Source organism: Stenella coeruleoalba (assembly GCF_951394435.1).
Source record: "Stenella coeruleoalba genome assembly, contig: scaffold_167, whole genome shotgun sequence".
NCBI classification, from domain to species: Eukaryota; Metazoa; Chordata; class Mammalia; order Artiodactyla; family Delphinidae; genus Stenella; species Stenella coeruleoalba.
Window position 1 is genome coordinate 234696 of NW_027645977.1, and position 22831 is coordinate 257526.

The 22831-nt window shown below is 43.7% G+C and overlaps 1 long non-coding RNA gene across 1 annotated transcript in view; it reads right to left on the bottom strand.

Annotated features, from left to right (window-relative positions):
* Positions 1-22129, bottom strand: part of LOC307181417 — a 234347-nt gene extending 212218 nt beyond the window's left edge. Inside the window, exon 1 of the long non-coding RNA XR_013826737.1 lies at positions 22068-22129. This is a non-coding gene — a long non-coding RNA (uncharacterized lncRNA). The remainder of the gene's footprint in view (positions 1-22067) is intronic.
* Between the last annotated feature and the right edge of the window lie 702 nt (positions 22130-22831).

The window sequence follows — 22831 nt, forward strand, 5'->3', positions numbered from 1 at the left end:
CTATGTCATCAGGCCCTTAGGAGCACAATGAGTGGATTCAGGTACGATGATTCTAACTGAAATAAGTAACACAGAAAAAGAAACATCATAAGATATCACTAATACACAGAATGTAAACTTGGTTACACAGGAACTGAATTACAAAACATAACAGGGTCTCAAATTTAGAAAACCAACTTATGCTTGCTTAAGGGGAAAGGTGAGTTGGGGTGCTGCATAAAACCAGAGATTGAAATGAGCACAGATAAAGTTCCTTAAGCCAAATATGGAATAGACAAGAGCTACTCCTTGCTCGACGAAATGGACTCAACACCGCATATTAAACGCCTAAGAATGTACCTGACTAGTAAGTATCTTAAAACCTATGGATTGCTATGTCTCCGAAAGAGAATCAAGCATGTGTACAGGGGCATAAATGCAGCAGCGATAGGATTGGAGAGGTTCGGTGAGCAAATGAAGACCCTTTGAAGTCATATTGCATGGTACCCATTCCACGGGTTTCAACTACCCAGGTTTAAGGTATTCTTCCTTCAGCTAAAACATGCATGTGGAACCTAGAGTATGATCAACCATGTGATCGGGAGACGTGTTCAAATATGTCTCAGTTTTCGTACCCTGGTACTCGGGTGCAACATTCCAGACGCTTTACTAACACTCTCCCCACTTGGAGAGTCAGTCCCTTTAACCTCCTGTTTGGCCCTGTTTGCAATTTCTGCGGAAGATGAACAGGAATAGCGAGAACCAATGAGAGACTAGCTGGAGGTGTCTGGACGGGCAAATTTAACTCTAATTGCCCACCAGGAAGAGGAATTAACCAAAGGCTCAGTGTGCCGTGCCGGAACCAGATTAGGGCCTGAAGCCATCCTGCGGTGTTGCGGCCAGCTCAAAAGAAAGCGAGTTGAAGAAAGGAGCTCAGGGGCACTGTAATTCACAAACCTGCAGAGTTATAAATGACAGCTATCGTCCAAAAATAGACTGAAGTAAGGCTGCCAAGAGGACTTGAAAGCGGGGCAGAATTGCAGGAATCCGATTTCAGGAGGTAGACTGGAATTGTATTGAAAGCATAGGAAAAGAGGCAGAACGTCCACAATGATGCACTTGGCCAAAAAGGGCGTATGCGTTTTTTCCTGAATATATTCAGGAAAAAACGCATACGCCCTTTTTGGCCAACCAAGCAAGCTTGCAAAGGAAATCTGCACTACAATGAAGTCTCACTTCCCCCCGGTCAAAAGGGCCATCTGAAAAAAGTGTAAAATCCAGAAAGGCAGGACAGGCCATGGAGAACTGGGAGCCTTGTTATGCTGATGGGCGGGATGTAAATTGCCAACAGACACTTGGGAGAAGTGTATGGTGTTTCCTGAAACATCTAAAAAACAAAGCAACAGAGCCTAGGGCACTTCCACTTATGGTCCTATAGCTTAGGGAAATTAAAATCAAAAAGACACAGCCACCCCAAAGTTTGGAACGGCTCTGTTTACAAGAACCTCGTTTACAGTACAAGTTCAACATCGCAGAAAGTGAAAAATGGATAAAGAAGTTGTGGTAATCACTTACAAAGCAATATCACTCAGCAATGAAATCTATGTCATCAGGCCCTTAGCAGCACAATGAGTGGATTCAGGTATGATGATTCTAACTGAAATAAGTCACACAGAAAAAGAAACATCATAAGATATCAGTAATACACGGAATGGAAACTTGGCTACACAGGAACTGAATTACAGAACAGAACAGGGTCTCAAATTTAGAAAACCAACTTATGCTTGCTTAAGGGGAAAGGTGAGTTGGGGTGCTGCATAAAACCAGAGATTGAAATGAGCACAGATAAAGTTCCTTAAGCCAAATATGGAATAGACAAGAGCTACTCCTTGCTCGACGAAATGGACTCAACACCGCATATTAAACGCCTAAGAATGTACCTGACTAGTAAGTATCTTAAAACCTATGGATTGCTATGTCTCCGAAAGAGAATCAAGCATGTGTACAGGGGCATAAACGCAGCAGTGATAGGATTGGAGAGGTTCGGTGAGCAAATGAAGACCCTTTGAAGTCATATTGCATGGTACCCATTCCACGGGTTTCAACTACCCAGGTTTAAGGTATTCTTCCTTCAGCTAAAACATGCATGTGGAACCTAGAGTATGATCAACCATGTGATCGGGAGACGTGTTCAAATATGTCTCAGTTTTCGTACCCTGGTACTCGGGTGCAACATTCCAGACGCTTTACTAACACTCTCCCCACTTGGAGAGTCAGTCCCTTTAACCTCCTGTTTGGCCCTGTTTGCAATTTCTGCGGAAGATGAACAGGAATAGCGAGAACCAATGAGAGACTAGCTGGAGGTGTCTGGACGGGCAAATTTAACTCTCATTTCCCACCAGGAAGAGGAATTAACCAAAGGCTCAGCGTGCCGTGCCGGAACCAGATTAGGGCCTGAAGCCATCCTGCGGTGTTGCGGCCAGCTCAAAAGAAAGCGAGTTGAAGAAAGGAGCTCAGGGGCACGGTTATTCACAAACCTGCAGAGTTATAAATGACAGCTATCGTCCAAAAATATACTGAAGTAAGGCTGCCAAGAGGACTTGAAAGCGGGGCAGAATTGCAGGAAACCGATTTCAGGAGGTAGACTGGAATTGCATTGAAAGCATAGGAAAAGAGGCAGAACGTCCACAATGATGCACTTGGCCAAAAAGGGCGTATGCGTTTTTTCCTGAATATATTCAGGAAAAAACGCATACGCCCTTTTTGGCCAACCAAGCAAGCTTGCGAAGGAAATCTGCACTACAATGAAGTCTCACTTCCCCCCGGTCAAAAGGGCCATCTGAAAAAAGTGTAAAATCGAGAAAGGCAGGACAGGCCATGGAGAACTGGGAGCCTTGTTATGCTGATGGGCGGGATGTAAATTGCCAACAGACACTCGGGAGAAGTGTATGGTGTTTCCTGAAACATCTAAAAAACAAAGCCACAGAGCCTAGGGCACTTCCACTTACGGTCCTATAGCTTAGGGAAATTAAATTCAAAAAAAAACAGCCACCCCAACATTTGGCACGGCTCTGTTTACAAGAACCTCGTTTACAGTACAAGTTCAACATCGCAGAAAGTGAAAAATGGATAAAGAAGATGTGGTATTTACTTACAAAGCAATATCACTCAGCAATGAAATCTATGTCATCAGGCCCTTAGGAGCACAATGAGTGGATTCAGGTACGATGATTCTAACTGAAATAAGTAACACAGAAAAAGAAACATCATAAGATATCACTAATACACAGAATGTAAACTTGGTTACACAGGAACTGAATTACAAAACATAACAGGGTCTCAAATTTAGAAAACCAACTTATGCTTGCTTAAGGGGAAAGGTGAGTTGGGGTGCTGCATAAAACCAGAGATTGAAATGAGCACAGATAAAGTTCCTTAAGCCAAATATGGAATAGACAAGAGCTACTCCTTGCTCGACGAAATGGACTCAACACCGCATATTAAACGCCTAAGAATGTACCTGACTAGTAAGTATCTTAAAACCTATGGATTGCTATGTCTCCGAAAGAGAATCAAGCATGTGTACAGGGGCATAAATGCAGCAGCGATAGGATTGGAGAGGTTCGGTGAGCAAATGAAGACCCTTTGAAGTCATATTGCATGGTACCCATTCCACGGGTTTCAACTACCCAGGTTTAAGGTATTCTTCCTTCAGCTAAAACATGCATGTGGAACCTAGAGTATGATCAACCATGTGATCGGGAGACGTGTTCAAATATGTCTCAGTTTTCGTACCCTGGTACTCGGGTGCAACATTCCAGACGCTTTACTAACACTCTCACCACTTGGAGAGTCAGTCCCTTTAACCTCCTGTTTGGCCCAGTTTGCAATTTCTGCGGAAGATGAACAGGAATAGCGAGAACCAATGAGAGACTAGCTGGAGGTGTCTGGACGGGCAAATTTAACTCTAATTGCCCACCAGGAAGAGGAATTAACCAAAGGCTCAGTGTGCCGTGCCGGAACCAGATTAGGGCCTGAAGCCATCCTGCGGTGTTGCGGCCAGCTCAAAAGAAAGCGAGTTGAAGAAAGGAGCTCAGGGGCACTGTAATTCACAAACCTGCAGAGTTATAAATGACAGCTATCGTCCAAAAATATACTGAAGTAAGGCTGCCAAGAGGACTTGAAAGCGGGGCAGAATTGCAGGAAACCGATTTCAGGAGGTAGACTGGAATTGCATTGAAAGCATAGGAAAAGAGGCAGAACGTCCACAATGATGCACTTGGCCAAAAAGGGCGTATGCGTTTTTTCCTGAATATATTCAGGAAAAAACGCATACGCCCTTTTTGGCCAACCAAGCAAGCTTGCAAAGGAAATCTGCACTACAATGAAGTCTCACATCCCCCCGGTCAAAAGGGCCATCTGAAAAAAGTATAAAATCCAGAAAGGCAGGACAGGCCATGGAGAACTGGGTGCCTTGTTATGCTGATGGGCGGGATGTAAATTGCCAACAGACACTCCGGAGAAGTGTATGGTGTTTCCTGAAACATCTAAAAAACAAAGCAACAGAGCCTAGGGCACTTCCACTTACGGTCATATAGCTTAGGGAAATTAAATTCAAAAAGACACAGCCATCCCAAAGTTTGGGACGGCTCTGTTTACAAGAACCTCGTTTACAGTACAAGTTCAACATCGCAGAAAGTGAAAAATGGATAAAGAAGTTGTGGTATTTACTTAAAAAGCAATATCGCTCAGCAATGAAATCTATGTCATCAGGCCCTTAGCAGCACAATGAGTGGATTCAGGTACGATGATTCTAACTGAAATAAGTCACACAGAAAAAGAAACATCATAAGATATCAGTAATACACGGAATGTAAACTTGGCTACACAGGAACTGAATTCCAAAACAGAACAGGGTCTTAAATTTAGAAAACAAACTTATGCTTGCTTAAGGGGAAAGGTGAGTTGGGGTGCTGCATAAAACCAGAGATTGAAATGAGCACAGATAAAGTTCCTTAAGCCAAATATTGAATAGACAAGAGCTACTCCTTGCTCAACGAAATGGACTCAACACCCCATATTAAACACCTAAGAATGTACCTGACTAGTAAGTATCTTAAAACCTATGGATTGCTATGTCTCCAAAAGAGAATCAAGCGTGTGTACAGGGGCATAAACGCAGCAGTGATAGGATTGGAGAGGTTCGGTGAGCAAATGAAGACCCTTTGAAGTCATATTGCATGGTACCCATTCCACGGGTCTCAACACTCCAGGTTTAAGGTATTCTTCCTTCAGCTAAAACATGCATGTGGAACCTAGAGTATGATCAACCATGTGATCGGGAGACGTGTTCAAATATGTCTCAGTTTTCGTACCCTGGTACTCGGGTGCAACATTCCAGACGCTTTACTAACACTCTCCCCACTTGGAGAGTCAGCGCCTTTAACCTCCTGTTTGGCCCAGATTGCAATTTCTGCGGAAGATGAACAGGAATAGGGAGAACCAATGAGAGACTAGCTGGAGGTGTCTGGACGGGCAAATTTAACTCTCATTTCCCACCAGGAAGAGGAAATAACCAAAGGCTCAGCGTGCCGTGCCGGAACCAGATTAGGGCCTGAAGCCATCCTGCGGTGTTGCGGCCAGCTCACAAGAAAGCGAGTTGAAGAAAGGAGCTCAGGGGCACTGTAATTCACAAACCTGCAGAGTTATAAATGACAGCTATCGTCCAAAAATATACTGAAGTAAGGCTGCCAAGAGGACTTGAAAGCGGGGCAGAATTGCAGGAAACCGATTTCAGGAGGTAGACTGGAATTGCATTGAAAGCATAGGAAAAGAGGCAGAGCGTCCACAATGATGCACTTGGCCAAAAAGGGCGTATGCGTTTTTTCCTGAATATATTCAGGAAAAAACGCATACGCCCTTTTTGGCCAACCAAGCAAGCTTGCAAAGGAAATCTGCACTACAATGAAGTCTCACTTCCCCCCGGTCAAAAGGGCCATCTGAAAAAAGTGTAAAATCCAGAAAAGCAGGAGAGGCCATGGAGAACTGGGAGCCTTGTTATGCTGATGGGCGGGATGGAAATTGCCAACAGACACTCGGGAGAAGTGTATGGTGTTTCCTGAAACATCTAAAAAACAAAGCAACAGAGCCTAGGGCACTTCCACTTATGGTCCTATAGCATAGGGAAATTAAAATCAAAAAGACACAGCGTCCCCAAAGCTTGGGACACCTCTGTTTACAAGAACCTCGTTTACAGTACAAGTTCAACATCGCAGAAAGTGAAAAATGGATAAAGAACTTGTGGTATTTGCTTACAAAGCAATATCACTCAGCAATGAAATCTATGTCATCAGGCCCGTAGCAGCATAATGAGTGGATTCAGGTACGATGATTCTAACTGAAATAAGTCACACAGAAAAAGAAACATCATAAGATATCAGTAATACACGGAATGTAAACTTGGCTACACAGGAACTGAATTCCAAAACAGAACAGGGTCTCAAATTTAGAAAACCAACTTATGCTTGCTTAAGGGGAAAGGTGAGTTGGGGTGCTGCATAAAACCAGAGATTGAAATGAGCACAGATAAAGTTCCTTAAGCCAAATATGGAATAGACAAGAGCTACTCCTTGCTCAACGAAATGGACTCAACACGCCATATTAAACGCCTAAGAATGTACCTGACTAGTAAGTATCTTAAAACCTATGGACTGCTATGTCTCCAAAAGAGAATCAAGCGTGTGTACAGGGGCATAAACGCAGCAGTGATAGGATTGGAGCGGTTCGGTGAGCAAATGAAGACCCTTTGAAGTCATATTGCATGGTACCCATTCCACGGGTCTCAACTCTCCAGGTTTAAGGTATTCTTCCTTCAGCTAAAACATGCATGTGGAACCCAGAGTATGATCAACCGTGTGAACAGGAGACGTGTTCAAATATGTCTCAGTTTTCCTCCCCTTGTACTCGGGTGCAACATTCCAGACGCTTTACTAACACTCTCCCCACTTGGAAAGTCAGCGCCTTTAACCTCCTGTTTGGCCCAGTTTGCAATTTCTGCGGAAGATGAACAGGAATAGGGAGAACCAATGAGAGACTAGCTGGAGGTGTCTGGACGGGCAAATTTAACTCTCATTTCCCACCAGGAAGAGGAAATAACCAAAGGCTCAGCGTGCCGTGCCGGAACCAGATTAGGGCCTGAAGCCATCCTGCGGTGTTGCGGCCAGCTCACAAGAAAGCGAGTTGAAGAAAGGAGCTCAGGGGCACTGTAATTCACAAACCTGCAGAGTTATAAATGACAGGTATCGTCCAAAAATATACTGAAGTAAGGCTGCCAAGAGGACTTGAAAGGGGGGCAGAATTGCAGGAAACCGATTTCAGGAGGTAGACTGGAATTGCATTGAAAGCATAGGAAAAGAGGCAGAGCGTCCACAATGATGCACTTGGCCAAAAAGTGCGTATGCGTTTTTTCCTGAATATATTCAGGAAAAAACGCATACGCACTTTTTGGCCAACCAAGCAAGCTTGCAAAGGAAATCTGCACTACAATGAAGTCTCACTTCCCCCCGGTCAAAAGGGCCATCTCAAAAAAGTGTAAAATCCAGAAAAGCAGGAGAGGCCATGGAGAACTGGGAGCCTTGTTATGCTGATGGGCGGGATGGAAATTGCCAACAGACACTCGGGAGAAGTGTATGGTGTTTCCTGAAACATCTAAAAAACAAAGCAACAGAGCCTAGGGCACTTCCACTTATGGTCCTATAGCTTAGGGAAATTAAAATCAAAAAGACACAGCGTCCCCAAAGCTTGGGACGCCTCTGTTTACAAGAACGTCGTTTACAGTACAAGTTCAACATCGCAGAAAGTGAAAAATGGATAAAGAACTTGTGGTATTTGCTTACAAAACAATATCACTCAGCAATGAAATCTATGTCATCAGGCCCGTAGCAGCATAATGAGTGGATTCAGGTACGATGATTCTAACTGAAATAAGTCACACAGAAAAAGAAACATCATAAGATATCAGTAATACACGGAATGTAAACTTGGCTACACAGGAACTGAATTCCAAAACAGAACAGGGTCTCAAATTTAGAAAACCAACTTATGCTTGCTTAAGGGGAAAGGTGAGTTGGGGTGCTGCATAAAACCAGAGATTGAAATGAGCACAGATAAAGTTCCTTAAGCCAAATATGGAATAGACAAGAGCTACTCCTTGCTCAACGAAATGGACTCAACACCCCATATTAAACGCCTAAGAATGTACCTGACTAGTAAGTATCTTAAAACCTATGGATTGCTATGTCTCCAAAAGAGAATCAAGCGTGTGTACAGGGGCATAAACGCAGCAGTGATAGGATTGGAGAGGTTCGGTGAGCAAATGAAGACCCTTTGAAGTCATATTGCATGGTACCCATTCCACGGGTCTCAACACTCCAGGTTTAAGGTATTCTTCCTTCAGCTAAAACATGCATGTGGAACCTAGAGTATGATCAACCATGTGATCGGGAGACGTGTTCAAATATGTCTCAGTTTTCGTACCCTGGTACTCGGGTGCAACATTCCAGACGCTTTACTAACACTCTCCCCACTTGGAGAGTCAGCGCCTTTAACCTCCTGTTTGGCCCAGTTTGCAATTTCTGCGGAAGATGAACAGGAATAGTGAGAACCAATGAGAGACTAGCTGGAGGTGTCTGGATGGGCAAATTTAACTCTCATTTCCCACCAGGAAGAGCAATTAACCAAAGGCTCAGCGTGCCGTGCCGGAACCAGATTAGGGCCTGAAGCCATCCTGCGTTGTTGCGGCCAGCTCAAAAGAAAGCGAGTTGAAGAAAGGAGCTCAGGGGCACTGTAATTCACAAACCTGCAGAGTTATAAATGACAGCTATCGTCCAAAAATATACTGAAGTAAGGCTGCCAAGAGGACTTGAAAGCGGGGCAGAATTGCAGGAAACCGATTTCAGGAGGTAGACTGGAATTGCATTGAAAGCATAGGAAAAGAGGCAGAACGTCCACAATGATGCACTTGGCCAAAAAGGGCGTATGCCTTTTTTCCTCAGGAAAAAACGCATACGCACTTTTTGGCCAACCAAGCAAGCTTGCAAAGGAAATCGGCACTAAAATGAAGTCTCACTTCCCCCCGGTCAAAAGGGACATCTGAAAAAAGTGTAAAATAATGAAAGGCAGGACAGGCCATGGAGAACTGGGAGCCTTGTTATGCTGATGGGCGGGATTTAAATTGCCAACAGACACTCGGGAGAAGTGTATGGTGTTTCCTGAAACATCTAAGACACAAAGCAACAGAGCCTAGGGCACTTCCACTTATGGTCCTATAGCTTAGGGAAATTAAAATCAAAAAGACACAGCCACCCCAAAGTTTGGAACGGCTCTGTTTACAAGAACCTCATTTACAGAACAAGTTCAACATCGCAGAAAGTGAAAAATGGATAAAGAAGTTGTGGTATTTACTTACAAAGCAATATCACTCAGCAATGAAATCTATGTCATCAGGCCCTTAGCAGCACAATGAGTGGATTCAGGTATGATGATTCTAATTGAAATAAGTCACAGAGAAAAAGAAACATCATAAGATATCAGTAATACATGGAATGTAAACTTGGCTACACAGGAACTGAATTACAGAACAGAACAGGGTCTCAAATTTAGAAAAGCAACTTATGCTTGCTTAAGGGTAAAGGTGAGTTGGGGTGCTGCATAAAACCAGAGATTGAAATAAGCACAGATAAAGTTCTTTAAGCCAAATATGGAATAGAAAAGAGCTACTCCTTGCTCAACGAAATGGACTCAACACCGCACATTAAACGCCTAAGAATGTACCTGACTAGTAAGTATCTTAAAACCTATGGATTGCTATGTCTCCAAAAGAGAATCAAGCGTGTGTACAGGGGCATAAACGCAGCAGTGATAGGATTGGAGAGGTTCGGTGAGCAAATGAAGACCCTTTGAAGTCATATTGCATGGTACCCATTCCACGGGTCTCAACACTCCAGGTTTAAGGTATTCTTCCTTCAGCTAAAACATGCATGTGGAACCTAGAGTATGATCAACCATGTGATCGGGAGACGTGTTCAAATATATCTCAGTTTTCGTACCCTTGTACTCGGGTGCAACATTCCAGACGCTTTACTAACACTCTCCCCACTTGGAGAGTCAGCGCCTTTAACCTCCTGTTTGGCCCAGTTTGCAATTTTTGCGGAAGATGAACAGGAATAGCGAGAACCAATGAGAGACTAGCTGGAGGTGTCTGGACGGGCAAATTTAACTCTCATTTCCCACCAGGAAGAGGAATTAACCAAAGGCTCAGCGTGCCGTGCCGGAACCAGATTAGGGCCTGAAGCCATCCTGCGGTGTTGCGGCCAGCTCAAAAGAAAGCGAGTTGAAGAAAGGAGCTCAGGGGAAGTGTAATTCACAAACCTGCAGAGTAATAAATGACAGCTATCGTCCAAAAATATACTGAAGTAAGGCTGCCAAGAGGACTTGAAAGCGGGGCAGAATTGCAGGAAACCGATTTCAGGAGGTAGACTGGAATTGCATTGAAAGCATAGGAAAAGAGGCAGAGCGTCCACAATGATGCACTTGGCCAAAAAGTGCGTATGCGTTTTTTCCTGAATATATTCAGGAAAAAACGCATACGCCCTTTTTGGCCAACCAAGCAAGCTTGCAAAGGAAATCTGCACTACAATGAAGTCTCACTTCCCCCCGGTCAAAAGGGCCATCTGAAAAAAGTGTAAAATCCAGAAAGGCAGGACAGGCCATGGAGAACTGGGAGCCTTGTTATGCTGATGGGCGGGATGTAAATTGCCAACAGACACTCGGGAGAAGTGTATGGTGTTTCCTGAAACATCTAAAAAACAAAGCAACAGAGCCTAGGGCACTTCCACTTATGGTCCTATAGCTTAGGGAAATTAAAATCAAAAAGACACAGCGTCCCCAAAGCTTGGGACACCTCTGTTTACAAGAACCTCGTTTACAGTACAAGTTCAACATCGCAGAAAGTGAAAAATGGATAAAGAACTTGTGGTATTTGCTTACAAAGCAATATCACTCAGCAATGAAATCTATGTCATCATGCCCGTAGCAGCATAATGAGTGGATTCAGGTACGATGATTCTAACTGAAATAAGTCACACAGAAAAAGAAACATCATAAGATATCAGTAATACACGGAATGTAAACTTGGCTACACAGGAACTGAATTCCAAAACAGAACATGGTCTCAAATTTAGAAAACCAACTTATGCTTGCTTAAGGGGAAAGGTGAGTTGGGGTGCTGCATAAAACCAGAGATTGAAATGAGCACAGATAAAGTTCCTTAAGCCAAATATGGAATAGACAAGAGCTACTCCTTGCTCAACGAAATGGACTCAACACGCCATATTAAACGCCTAAGAATGTACCTGACTAGTAAGTATCTTAAAACCTATGGATTGCTATGTCTCCAAAAGAGAATCAAGCGTGTGTACAGGGGCATAAACGCAGCAGTGATAGGATTGGAGAGGTTCGGTGAGCAAATGAAGACCCTTTGAAGTCATATTGCATGGTACCCATTCCACGGGTCTCAACACTCCAGGTTTAAGGTATTCTTCCTTCAGCTAAAACATGCATGTGGAACCTAGAGTATGATCAACCATGTGATCGGGAGACGTGTTCAAATATGTCTCAGTTTTCGTACCCTGGTACTCGGGTGCAACATTCCAGACGCTTTACTAACACTCTCCCCACTTGTAGAGTCAGCGCCTTTAACCTCCTGTTTGGCCCAGTTTGCAATTTCTGCGGAAGATGAACAGGAATAGGGAGAACCAATGAGAGACTAGCTGGAGGTGTCTGGACGGGCAAATTTAACTCTCAATTCCCACCAGGAAGAGCAATTAACCAAAGGCTCAGCGTGCCGTGCCGGAACCAGATTAGGGCCTGAAGCCATCCTGCGGTGTTGCGGCCAGCTCAAAAGAAAGCGAGTTGAAGAAAGGAGCTCAGGGGCACTGTAATTCACAAACCTGCAGAGTTATAAATGACAGCTATCGTCCAAAAATATACTGAAGTAAGGCTGCCAAGAGGACTTGAAAGCGGGGCAGAATTGCAGGAAACCGATTTCAGGAGGTAGACTGGAATTGCATTGAAAGCATAGGAAAAGAGGCAGAACGTCCACAATGATGCACTTGGCCAAAAAGGGCGTATGCCTTTTTTCCTCAGGAAAAAACGCATACGCCCTTTTTGGCCAACCAAGCAAGCTTGCAAAGGAAATCGGCACTAAAATGAAGTCTCACTTCCCCCCGGTCAAAAGGGCCATCTGAAAAAAGTGTAAAATAATGAAAGGCAGGACAGGCCATGGAGAACTGGGAGCCTTGTTATGCTGATGGGCGGGATGTAAATTGCCAACAGACACTCGGGAGAAGTGTATGGTGTTTCCTGAAACATCTAAGAAACAAAGCAACAGAGCCTAGGGCACTTCCACTTATGGTCCTATAGCTTAGGGAAATTAAAATCAAAAAGACACAGCCACCCCAAAGTTTGGGACGCCTCTGTTTACAAGAACCTCGTTTACTGTACAAATTCAATATCACAGAAAGTGAAAAATGGATAAAGAACTTGTGGTACATACGTACAATGCAGTATCACTCAGCAATGAAATCTATGTCATCAGGCCCGTAGAAGCTTAATGAGTGGATTCAGGTACGATGATTCTAACTGAAATAAGTCACACAGAAAAAGAAACATCATAAGATGTCACTAATACACGGAATTAAACTTGGCTACACAGTAACTGAATTACAGAACAGAACAGGGTCTCAAATTTAGAAAACCAACTTATGCTTGCTTAAGGGGAAAGGTGAGTTGGGGTGCTGCATAAAACCAGAGATTGAAATGAGCACAGATAAAGTTCCTTAAGCCAAATATGGAATAGACAAGAGCTACTCCTTGCTCAACGAAATGGACTCAACACCGCATATTAAACGCCTAAGAATGTACCTGACTAGTAAGTATCTTAAAACCTATGGATTGCTATGTCTCCGAAAGAGAATCAAGCATGTGTACAGGGGCATAAACGCAGCAGTGATAGGATTGGAGAGGTTCGCTGAGCAAATGAAGACCCATTGAAGTCATATTGCATGGTACCCATTCCACGGGTTTCAACTACCCAGGTTTAAGGTATTCTTCCTTCAGCTAAAACATGCATGTGGAACCCAAGGTATGATCAACTGTGTGAACGGGAGACGTGTTCAAATATGTCTCAGTTTTCCTCCCCTGGTACTCGGGTGCAACATTTCAGACGATTTACTAACACTCTCCACACTTGGAGAGTCAGCGCCTTTAACCTCCTGTTTGGCCCAGTTTGCAATTTCTGCGGAAGATGAACAGGAATAGCGAGAACCAATGAGAGACTAGCTGGAGGTGTCTGGACGGGCAAATTTAACTCTCATTTCCCACCAGGAAGAGCAATGAACCAAAGGCTCAGCGTGCCGTGCCGGAACCAGATTAGGGCCTGAAGCCATCCTGCGGTGTTGCGGCCAGCTCACAAGAAAGCGAGTTGAAGAAAGGAGCTCAGGGGAACTGTAATTCACAAACCTGCAGAGTTATAAATGACAGCTATCGTCCAAAAATATACTGAAGTAAGGCTGCCAAGAGGACTTGAAAGCGGGGCAGAATTGCAGGAAACCGATTTCAGGAGGTAGACTGGAATTGCATTGAAAGCATAGGAAAAGAGGCAGAACGTCCACAATGATGCACTTGGTCAAAAAGGGCGTATGCGTTTTTTCCTGAATATATTCAGGAAAAAACGCATACGCCCTTTTTGGCCAACCAAGCAAGCTTGCAAAGGAAATCTGCACTACAATGAAGTCTCACTTCCCCCCGGTGAAAAGGGCCATCTGAAAAAAGTGTAAAATCCAGAAAGGCAGGACAGGCCATGGAGAACTGGGAGCCTTGTTATGCTAATGGGCGGGATGGAAATTGCCAACAGACACTCGGGAGAAGTGTATGGTGTTTCCTGAAACATCTAAAAAACAAAGCAACAGAGCCTAGGGCACTTCCACTTATGGTCCTATAGCTTAGGGAAATTAAAATCAAAAAGACACAGCCACCCCAAAGTTTGGAACGCCTCTGTTTACAAGAACCTCGTTTACAGTACAAGTTCAACATCGCAGAAAGTGAAAAATGGATAAAGAAGTTGTGGTATTTACTTACAAAGCAATATCACTCAGCCATGAACTCTATGTCATCAGGCCCTTAGCAGCACAATGAGTGGATTCAGGTATGATGATTCTAACTGAAATAAGTCACACAGAAAAAGAATCATCATAAGATATCAGTAATACACGGAATGTAAACCTGGCTACACAGGAACTGAATTACAGAACAGAACAGGGTCTCAAATTTAGAAAACCAACTTATGCTTGCTTAAGGGGAAAGGTGAGTTGGGGTGCTGCATAAAACCAGAGATTGAAATGAGCACAGATAAAGTTCCTTAAGCCAAATATGGAATAGACAAGAGCTACTCCTTGCTCAATGAAATGGACTCAACACCGCATATTAAACGCCTAAGAATGTACCTGACTAGTAAGTATCTTAAAACCTATGGATTGCTATGTCTCCGAAAGAGAATCAAGCATGTGTACAGGGACATAAACGCAGCAGTGATAGGATTGGAGAGGTTCGGTGATCAAATGAAGACCCTTTGAAGTCATATTGCATGGTACCCATTCCACGGGTTTCAACTACCCAGGTTTAAGGTATTCTTCCTTCAGCTAAAACATGCATGTGGAACCTAGAGTATGATCAACCATGTGATCGGGAGACGTGTTCAAATATGTCTCAGTTTTCGTACCCTGGTACTCGGGTGCAACATTCCAGACGCTTTACTAACACTCTCCCGACTTGGAGAGTCAGTCCCTTTAACCTCCTGTTTGGCCCAGTTTGCAATTTCTGCGGAAGATGAACAGGAATAGCGAGAAACAATGAGAGACTAGCTGGAGGTGTCTGGACGTGTAAATTTAACTCTCATTTCCCACCAGGAAGAGGAATTAACCAAAGGCTCAGCGTGCCGTGCCGGGATCAGATAAGGGCCTGAAGCCATCCTGCGGTGTTGCGGCCAGGTCACAAGAAAGCGAGTTGAAGAAAGGAGCTCAGGGGCACTGTAATTCACAAACCTGCAGAGTTATAAATGACAGCTATCGTCCAAAAATATACTGAAGTAAGGCTGCCAAGAGGACTTGAAAGTGGGGCAGAATTGCAGGAAACCGATTTCAGGAGGTAGACTGGAATTGCATTGAAAGCATAGGAAAAGAGGCAGAACGTCCACAATGATGCACTTGGCCAAAAAGGGCGTATGCGTTTTTTCCTGAATATATTCAGGAAAAAACGCATACGCCCTTTTTGGCCAACCAAGCAAACTTGCAAAGGAAATCTGCACTACAATGAAGTCTCACTTCCCCCCGGTCAAAAGGGCCATCTGAAAAAAGTGTAAAATCCAGAAAGGCAGGACAGGCCATGGAGAACTGGGAGCCTTGTTATGCTGATGGGCGGGATGTAAATTGCCAACAGACACTCAGGAGAAGTGTATGGTGTTTCCTGAAACATCTAAAAAACAAAGCAACAGAGCCTAGGGCACTTCCACTTATGGTCCTATAGCTTAGGGAAATTAAAATCAAAAAGACACAGCCACCCCAAAGTTTGGGACGCCTCTGTTTACAAGAACCTCGTTTACCGTACAAGTTCAATATCACAGAAAGTGAAAAATGGATAAAGAACTTGTGGTACTTACGTACAATGCAGTATCACTCAGCAATGAAATCTATGTCATCAGGCCCTTAGCAGCACAATGAATGGATTCAGGTATGATGATTCTAACTGAAATAAGTCACACAGAAAAAGAAACATCATAAGATATCACTAATACACGGAATGTAAACTTGGCTACACAGGAACTGAATTACAGAACAGAACAGGGTCTCTAATTTAGAAAACCAACTTATGCTTGCTTAAGGGGAAAGGTGAGTTGGGGTGCTGCATAAAACCAGAGATTGAAATGAGCACAGATAAAGTTCCTTAAGCCAAATATGGAATAGACAAGTGCTACTTCTTGCTCAACGAAATGCACTCAACACCCCATATTAAACGCCTAAGAATGTACCTGACTAGTAAGTATCTTAAAACCTATGGATTGCTATGTCTCCAAAAGAGAATCAAACGTGTGTGCAGGGGCATAAACGCAGCAGTGTTAGGATTGGAGAGGTTCGGTGAGCAAATGAAGACCCTTTGAAGTCATATTGCATGGTACCCATTCCACGGGTTTCAACTACCTAGGTTTAAGGTATTCTTCCTTCAGCTAAAACATGCATGTGGAACCTAGAGTATGATCAACCATGTGATCGGGAGACGTGTTCAAATATGTCTCAGTTTTCCTCCCCTGGTACTTCGGTGCAACATTCCAGACGCTTTACTAACACTCTCCCCACTTGGAGAGTCAGCGCCTTTAACCTCCTGTTTGGCCCAGTTTGCAATTTCTGCGGAAAATGAACAGGAATAGGGAGAACCAATGAGAGACTAGCTGGAGGTGTCTGGACGGGCAAATTTAACTCACATTTCCCACCTGGAAGAGCAAATAACCAAAGGCTCAGCGTGCCGTGCCGGAACCAGATTAGGGCCTGAAGCCATCCTGCGGTGTTGAGGTCAGCTCAAAAGAAAGCGAGTTGAAGAAAGGAGTTCAGGGGCACTGTAATTCACAAACCTGCAGAGTTATAAATGACAGCTATCGTCCAAAAATATACTGAAGTAAGTCTGCCAAGAGGACTTGAAAGCGGGGCAGAATTGCAGGAAACCGATTTCAGGAGGTAGACTGGAATTGCATTGAAAGCATAGGAAAAGAGGCAGAAAGTCCACAATTATGCACTTGGCCAAAAAGGGCGTATGCGTTTTTTCCTGAATATATTCCAGAAAAAAACGCATACGCCCTTTTTGGCCAACCAAGCAGGTTTGCAAAGGAAATCGGCACTAAAATGAAGTCTCACTTCCCCCCGGTCAAAAGGGACATCTGAAAAAAGTGTAAAATAATGAAAGGCAGGACAGGCCATGGAGAACTGGGAGCCTTGTTATGCTGATGGGCGGGATTTAAATTTCCAACAGACACTCGGGAGAAGTGTATGGTGTTTCCTGAAACATCTAAGAAACAAAGCAACAGAGCCTAGGGCACTTCCACTTATGGTCCTATAGCTTAGGGAAATTAAAATCAAAAAGACACAGCCACCCCAAAGTTTGGAACGGCTCTGTTTACAAGAACCTCATTTACAGAACAAGTTCAACATCGCAGAAAGTGAAAAATGGATAAAGAAGTTGTGGTATTTACTTACAAAGCAATATCACTCAGCAATGAAATCTATGTCATCAGGCCCTTAGCAGCACAATGAGTGGATTCAGGTATGATGATTCTAATTGAAATAAGTCACAGAGAAAAAGAAACATCATAAGATATCAGTAATACATGGAATGTAAACTTGGCTACACAGGAACTGAATTACAGAACAGAACAGGGTCTCAAATTTAGAAAAGCAACTTATGCTTGCTTAAGGGTAAAGGTGAGTTGGGGTGCTGCATAAAACCAGAGATTGAAATAAGCACAGATAAAGTTCTTTAAGCCAAATATGGAATAGAAAAGAGCTACTCCTTGCTCAACGAAATGGACTCAACACCGCACATTAAACGCCTAAGAATGTACCTGACTAGTAAGTATCTTAAAACCTATGGATTGCTATGTCTCCAAAAGAGAATCAAGCGTGTGTACAGGGGCATAAACGCAGCAGTGATAGGATTGGAGAGGTTCGGTGAGCAAATGAAGACCCTTTGAAGTCATATTGCATGGTACCCATTCCACGGGTCTCAACACTCCAGGTTTAAGGTATTCTTCCTTCAGCTAAAACATGCATGTGGAACCTAGAGTATGATCAACCATGTGATCGGGAGACGTGTTCAAATATATCTCAGTTTTCGTACCCTTGTACTCGGGTGCAACATTCCAGACGCTTTACTAACACTCTCCCCACTTGGAGAGTCAGCGCCTTTAACCTCCTGTTTGGCCCAGTTTGCAATTTTTGCGGAAGATGAACAGGAATAGCGAGAACCAATGAGAGACTAGCTGGAGGTGTCTGGACGGGCAAATTTAACTCTCATTTCCCAACAGGAAGAAAAATTAACCAAAGGCACAGCGTGCCGTGCCGGAACCAGATTAGGGCCTGAAGCCATCCTGCGGTGTTGCGGCCAGCTCAAAAGAAAGCGAGTTGAAGAAAGGAGCTCAGGGGAAGTGTAATTCACAAACCTGCAGAGTAATAAATGACAGCTATCGTCCAAAAATATACTGAAGTAAGGCTGCCAAGAGGACTTGAAAGCGGGGCAGAATTGCAGGAAACCGATTTCAGGAGGTAGACTGGAATTGCATTGAAAGCATAGGAAAAGAGGCAGAGCGTCCACAATGATGCACTTGGCCAAAAAGGGTGTATGCGTTTTTTCCTGAATATATTCAGGAAAAAACGCATACGCCCTTTTTGGCCAACCAAGCAAGCTTGCAAAGGAAATCTGCACTACAATGAAGTCTCACTTCCCCCCGGTCAAAAGGGCCATCTGAAAAAAGTGTAAAATCCAGAAAGGCAGGACAGGCCATGGAGAACTGGGAGCCTTGTTATGCTGATGGGCGGGATGTAAATTGCCAACAGACACTCGGGAGAAGTGTATGGTGTTTCCTGAAACATCTAAAAAACAAAGCAACAGAGCCTAGGGCACTTCCACTTATGGTCCTATAGCTTAGGGAAATTAAAATCAAAAAGACACAGCGTCCCCAAAGCTTGGGACACCTCTGTTTACAAGAACCTCGTTTACAGTACAAGTTCAACATCGCAGAAAGTGAAAAATGGATAAAGAACTTGTGGTATTTGCTTACAAAGCAATATCACTCAGCAATGAAATCTATGTCATCATGCCCGTAGCAGCATAATGAGTGGATTCAGGTACGATGATTCTAACTGAAATAAGTCACACAGAAAAAGAAACATCATAAGATATCAGTAATACACGGAATGTAAACTTGGCTACACAGGAACTGAATTCCAAAACAGAACATGGTCTCAAATTTAGAAAACCAACTTATGCTTGCTTAAGGGGAAAGGTGAGTTGGGGTGCTGCATAAAACCAGAGATTGAAATGAGCACAGATAAAGTTCCTTAAGCCAAATATGGAATAGACAAGAGCTACTCCTTGCTCAACGAAATGGACTCAACACGCCATATTAAACGCCTAAGAATGTACCTGACTAGTAAGTATCTTAAAACCTATGGATTGCTATGTCTCCAAAAGAGAATCAAGCGTGTGTACAGGGGCATAAACGCAGCAGTGATAGGATTGGAGAGGTTCGGTGAGCAAATGAAGACCCTTTGAAGTCATATTGCATGGTACCCATTCCACGGGTCTCAACACTCCAGGTTTAAGGTATTCTTCCTTCAGCTAAAACATGCATGTGGAACCTAGAGTATGATCAACCATGTGATCGGGAGACGTGTTCAAATATGTCTCAGTTTTCGTACCCTGGTACTCGGGTGCAACATTCCAGACGCTTTACTAACACTCTCCCCACTTGTAGAGTCAGCGCCTTTAACCTCCTGTTTGGCCCAGTTTGCAATTTCTGCGGAAGATGAACAGGAATAGGGAGAACCAATGAGAGACTAGCTGGAGGTGTCTGGACGGGCAAATTTAACTCTCAATTCCCACCAGGAAGAGCAATTAACCAAAGGCTCAGCGTGCCGTGCCGGAACCAGATTAGGGCCTGAAGCCATCCTGCGGTGTTGCGGCCAGCTCAAAAGAAAGCGAGTTGAAGAAAGGAGCTCAGGGGCACTGTAATTCACAAACCTGCAGAGTTATAAATGACAGCTATCGTCCAAAAATATACTGAAGTAAGGCTGCCAAGAGGACTTGAAAGCGGGGCAGAATTGCAGGAAACCGATTTCAGGAGGTAGACTGGAATTGCATTGAAAGCATAGGAAAAGAGGCAGAACGTCCACAATGATGCACTTGGCCAAAAAGGGCGTATGCCTTTTTTCCTCAGGAAAAAACGCATACGCCCTTTTTGGCCAACCAAGCAAGCTTGCAAAGGAAATCGGCACTAAAATGAAGTCTCACTTCCCCCCGGTCAAAAGGGCCATCTGAAAAAAGTGTAAAATAATGAAAGGCAGGACAGGCCATGGAGAACTGGGAGCCTTGTTATGCTGATGGGCGGGATGTAAATTGCCAACAGACACTCGGGAGAAGTGTATGGTGTTTCCTGAAACATCTAAGAAACAAAGCAACAGAGCCTAGGGCACTTCCACTTATGGTCCTATAGCTTAGGGAAATTAAAATCAAAAAGACACAGCCACCCCAAAGTTTGGGACGCCTCTGTTTACAAGAACCTCGTTTACTGTACAAATTCAATATCACAGAAAGTGAAAAATGGATAAAGAACTTGTGGTACATACGTACAATGCAGTATCACTCAGCAATGAAATCTATGTCATCAGGCCCGTAGAAGCTTAATGAGTGGATTCAGGTACGATGATTCTAACTGAAATAAGTCACACAGAAAAAGAAACATCATAAGATGTCACTAATACACGGAATTAAACTTGGCTACACAGTAACTGAATTACAGAACAGAACAGGGTCTCAAATTTAGAAAACCAACTTATGCTTGCTTAAGGGGAAAGGTGAGTTGGGGTGCTGCATAAAACCAGAGATTGAAATGAGCACAGATAAAGTTCCTTAAGCCAAATATGGAATAGACAAGAGCTACTCCTTGCTCAACGAAATGGACTCAACACCGCATATTAAACGCCTAAGAATGTACCTGACTAGTAAGTATCTTAAAACCTATGGATTGCTATGTCTCCGAAAGAGAATCAAGCATGTGTACAGGGGCATAAACGCAGCAGTGATAGGATTGGAGAGGTTCGCTGAGCAAATGAAGACCCATTGAAGTCATATTGCATGGTACCCATTCCACGGGTTTCAACTACCCAGGTTTAAGGTATTCTTCCTTCAGCTAAAACATGCATGTGGAACCTAGATTATGATCAACCATGTGATCGGGAGACGTGTTCAAATATGTCTCAGTTTTCCTCCCCTGGTACTTCGGTGCAACATTCCAGACGCTTTACTAACACTCTCCCCACTTGGAGAGTCAGTCCCTTTAACCTCCTGTTTGGCCCAGTTTGCAATTTCTGCGGAAGATGAACAGGAATAGGGAGAACCAATGAGAGACTAGCTGGAGGTGTCTGGACGGGCAAATTTAACTCACATTTCCCACCAGGAAGAGCAAATAACCAAAGGCTCAGCGTGCCGTGCCGGAACCAGATTAGGGCCTGAAGCCATCCTGCGGTGTTGAGGTCAGCTCAAAAGAAAGCGAGTTGAAGAAAGGAGCTCAGGGGCACTGTAATTCACAAACCTGCAGAGTTATAAATGACAGCTATCGTCCAAAAATATACTGAAGGAAGGCTGCCAAGAGGACTTGAAAGCGGGGCAGAATTGCAGGAAACCGATTTCAGGAGGTAGACTGGAATTGCATTGAAAGCATAGGAAAAGAGGCAGAAAGTCCACAATGATGCACTTGGCCAAAAAGGGCGTATGCGTTTTTTCCTGAATATATTCCAGAAAAAAACGCATACGCCCTTTTTGGCCAACCAAGCAAGTTTGCAAAGGAAATCTGCACTACAATGAAGTCTCACTTCCCCCCGGTCAAAAGAGCCATCTGAAAAAAGTGTAAAATCCACAAAGGCAGGACAGGCCATGGAGAACTGGGAGCCTTGTTATGCTGATGGGTGGGATGAAAATTGCCAACACACACACAGGAGAAGTGTATGGTGTTTCCTGAAACATCTAAAAAACAAAGCAACAGAGCCTAGGGCACTTCCACTTATGGTCCTATAGCTTAGGGAAATTAAAATCAAAAAGACACAGCCACCCCAAAGTTTGGAACGGCTCTGTTTACAAGAACCTCATTTACAGAACAAGTTCAACATCGCAGAAAGTGAAAAACGGATAAAGAGGTTGTGGTATTTACTTACAAAGCAATATCACTCAGCAATGAAATCTATGTCATCAGGCCCTAAGCAGCACAATGAGTGGATTCAGGTATGATGATTCTAATTGAAATAAGTCACAGAGAAAAAGAAACATCATAAGTTATCAGTAATACACGGAATGTAAACTTGGCTACACAGGAACTGAATTACAGAACAGAACAGGGTCTCAAATTTAGAAAACCAACTTATGCTTGCTTAAGGGGAAAGGTGAGTTGGGGTGCTGCATAAAACCAGAGATTGAAATGAGCACAGATAAAGTTCCTTAAGCCAAATATGGAATAGACAAGAGCTACTCCTTGCTCAACGAAATGGACTCAACACGCCATATTAAACGCCTAAGAATGTACCTGACTAGTAAGTATCTTAAAACCTATGGATTGCTATGTCTCCAAAAGAGAATCAAGCGTGTGTACAGGGACATAAACGCAGCAGTGATAGGATTGGAGAGGTTCGGTGAGCAAATGAAGATCCTTTGAAGTCATATTGCATGGTACCCATTACACGGGTCTCAACTCTCCAGTTTTAAGGTATTCTTCCTTCAGCTAAAACATGCATGTGGAACCCAAGGTATGATCAACTGTGTGAACGGGAGACGTGTTCAAATATGTCTCAGTTTTCCTCCCCTGGTACTCGGGTGCAACATTTCAGACGATTTACTAACACTCTCCACACTTGGAGAGTCAGCGCCTTTAACCTCCTGTTTGGCCCAGTTTGCAATTTCTGCGGAAGATGAACAGGAATAGCGA